Here is a 4,234-nt window from a genome sequence, read left to right as displayed (position 1 = left end):
GTTGTCTCTGAATGATTTACAAAGCGAGTTCTTCAGCGATCACTGAACATACTCAGTGTATTGATCGCTGGAACTGAAAAAACAGAAAACGTAAATACATCGAAAGGAAAAAGGGATTATCATCAAATCACTGAGAGAGAGGATCAACAACCTGTTTAATTCATATATGAAGTATTTTAACTGACTCACATATGAACTCGTGCGATTCACATATGAACTACTTAACTGATTCACATAAAAACATTTGTGATTCATATATGAATCCTTGTGATTCACATATGAACTAATTAACTGATTCACATATTAACTCGTGTGATTCACATATTAACTAATTAGTTGATTCACTAAATAACTCGTGTCAAAGACCCAAATGTTGACCAGATGAAGGGTTAGGATCACTTCTTTACTTCTCAAATATTTACCACTTCTCAAATGAACTTTTCTCTATATACATATATGTATATATCTATACATATGTATGTAAATACATGTATGTATGTACATACATGTATGTATGTACATACATGTATGTATGTACATACATGTATGTATGTATGTATGTATGTATGTATGTATGTATGTACATACATGTATGTATGTATGTATGTATATACATGTATGTATGTATATACATGCATGTATGTATGTATGTATGTATGTACATACATTCATACATACATACATGAATACAAAGCCCATTTTTTCTCTCTATATTGACAGATCAAGGGCCCTCCTACCGTCTTTTCAGTGAGTCATAGGGCTTCCCCTCAGCTTAGTCTTTTTGGTTCTTGAGAATGGTCGCCACCTCTCCCAGTACCGAAATGATTATCCCTGCCTGATAGGTCAAACATCCATCCCTGAATGTTGTCGGGTACTGCTAACTGTTGGAAATAATGTCCAATGTTACAAGTGAATTTAGTAAATAAATTTCATAAGTCTATCGAGGCTACACACTTGGCCTAAATTGGAAAGTAAGAAACCTTGGGGACTGATTTTGTTAATTGTTAATAGTTAATAATTAATTAGTAAATAATAATTTAATAATTTATTTTGATAAATTATTAATTATTAATTAACTAAATGATTAGTTAATTGCTAATGGGTTTTAAATATGCATAAAGAGGCTTTAGAAGCCTGTTAGGGATTTAAGCCCAAATCATGAGTATTTAAACCTAACTAACTTAGAGATAAGAACATAATCAAACCCTAAGCAACAATCGCCTCTCCCTCCTCTCTCTCTCTTTCTCTCTCTCTCCCCCCATCTACGGCTGAACTCAACCCCAAGGGGTTCTTCAGGTCGATTTTGGTGCTCCAAGCGATAAGGTTTCTTGTTTTGGTGTACGGCTTCATGTGTGGACTGATAGAGGGATTCTACGTTGATTCTTAATTGTTTTGATCTACAATCGAGGTACATTTGTAGATTTTATTTGTTGCTTTGATTACATACACGTGTTCCTCGGTTTCGTTATTACATTTCATACTTCCGCGTTTTTCATATAAAGATCCGATTTTTATCTTACGTAATAACTAAAAGTGGTATCAGAGCCAACATTTATGTTTCTTAGCACATTTTGATTGATTTTTGATCACTAAACAAATTTGTTTGTGGTATGTTGTACACTTGAATGGGAAACACAAAGATTTGTTGGTTTTTTTTATATATATGAAAATTTTAAGGGAACTATTGAAGCTATCTCTTTTTGATCCGAATTTCGTATCTATCTTTCTCATAAAGCTGTCCGAAAGGAAAGCAGGTAAACCATAATAGAGAATTTCTCTAACTCAATCTCTTTCTTTATTTTCCTCCCGCTTTGTCAATTATACTACGAAGACAGACGCCATCGCTTCGGATCCTGCTTCTCTGCAATTTTTGTCTTATAAAAGAGGCCACTGTATGAGGGGTCCGCTTTCTCTATTTGGGGTTCATTATGTTCGATCGAAGTCGGATCAAACACAAATATTCGATCAGCTTATGCTCTCCTTTAGGGAGGGGTTTTTTACTCTCCCGGGGCAGCAGAGGAAGGCAAGATTTTTGAACTGATAGCTCTTTCTCTTTTTATCTTTTAGGAAGGAAGGAATGGATAGTCCGGGAACAACAACGGGAAACTTGCGATTTATATATATATATATATATATATATGAATTTTTCGAATTTATATATATGAGTTTTAAAGTGATAAAGATCAATCAATTATGTTTTTTTGTTTTCCCTGTTGGTTCATTGTATGGGTTCTTTGGATAATTTTGGCATAAAAATTATGCAAGAAATTGATACAATATGTTTATAAAACTTTATGGTTATTAAAGGATTTTAATGATATAAAAGTTATAAAAAAAGATCATTTTTTATGTGTTTATTTAATTTTGTTGATAATCTTAATCACAACAAGAAACATGTTTTGACATAATCATGTTTGCAACAATTAATAAAACTGTCGCGAAAGCAGAAAGTTTTATTTAAAGAGTAAAATAGTGTTGTTTGCGACGGTTTTACAAAGTTGTTTTTAAAATTGTCGCTAAAAGCTGTCAAAATCTATTTTAATCTTTATTGTTGCTGTTTTTTGCGATGCTTTTGTGCTATCACGAAAATTGATGTGTTTATGCATGGATCCAGTTATGGTTTACCTTGACTCGACCTTTGGTTGTTTTAATTTTAGTTGGTTGTTACGGTCATGTATTTTAGTTATTTAATTTTGGTTATTTTATTTTAGTTGGTTGTCACCAGTCAAATTGGTTAGGATCAGGTCTTACATTCCTAGCTTTCACAACAAATCTGTAATTCTTGGTTTTAATACAAAATATAGAAATAAAAGTGAAAATTTGTTGTATTTGTATTTAGTCCCCCTTCTACAAACACATCCTATGAAAGTCATTACATTTTAGAACTAAATAATAGATATCTCCCATTGTTCCGCATATGTTTTCTTACATAGTGAAAATGACCAAAAGTTAATATGCAAGTTGTAAATATACCATAATGTCAATTATTTTTTATCCATGTGATAAAAATACGCAATTTGCTCTAATGGACGTGATTATCAAACATTGGTAACCAAAATGTTGAGGTATGTGTTAATAATATTGCTTTTGACAATACAAAACAAAGGCATAGTACCAAATCATGACTTGGAGTTAATGATTATGGTATTTACACTTAATATATTGAGGCATTATTTGTATAGTATTAAGTGTATGATTTACACATACCATAGGATCCTGGAGTATTTGTTCAACTAGAAAAATTTGAACATGAGGTAAAGTATATGGATGGAGTTGTTAATAGATTTTGACTGCGAGATACACTACCATCTCGAAAGGACAAATATGATGTGTTTAGTAGGAAAGAGAGGGCATAACAAATTAGAGTGTGAACCACGAGAACACATGTTTGAATTGATCTGATAGATCATATCCGAAAGTTGCAACAAAATACCTTTCGTAGAGAGAAAATGAAGAAGGAATGGATGGCTGCTCAAACCTTGTTTTAGGCAATATGAACATATGGAATTTGGAGGTTCCATAATAGAAAATGGGTTCCAAGGACTGTATAGCCTAAGGAAGATTGTATTGGATGAGGCACATAAGTCTAGATATGTCATACATCCCGGCAACAAGATGTATAAAAACCTAATAGAGAACTATTGGTGGTGGCCTTGTATGAAGAAATTAGTGACAAATTTTGATCGTTAGTTGAATCTCTAATTCTTATCATTTATACGTTTCCCTAGACCCGACTATTTCATTCCACTAGCAAAGAGGGCATTATATGATTACTCTTTGATAACCTAAAAACATAACTATTTTAATCAATTTCCACATAATTTCCATTTTCACCTTCTTACATCCCAGTTATCCATTTCCATCATTGACACTCCATGGTTACTCAAACAAGGTTATATATATTCTTTTCATTCTTTTCCTTTAATTCTTTCTAATCGACAATCTCATAACAGTTTATATGTTATATACATTGCTTCAAGAAACTATATAAGCCATCATCTCTCTCTCTTATTCATATTAGATCATCTTATTTTATACAACTAAAACCTAGTAATGCGTGCATATATATATATATATATATATATATATATATATATATAGGGAAGGGTTCAAACGAGAACCCCTGTGATTTTACGAAAACGCGAGAACAACTCAGTAACCACATATTGTGATAAAAAATAAAATTAAAAGATTTTTAAAATTAAAATTAAAATTTAAAAAGATTCAAAAAAAA

Source organism: Cynara cardunculus, assembly GCF_001531365.2.
Source record: "Cynara cardunculus var. scolymus isolate 2C chromosome LG 3, CcrdV1, whole genome shotgun sequence".
NCBI lineage: Eukaryota > Viridiplantae > Streptophyta > Magnoliopsida > Asterales > Asteraceae > Cynara > Cynara cardunculus.
Note: the sequence above shows the minus strand (reverse complement) of the source record.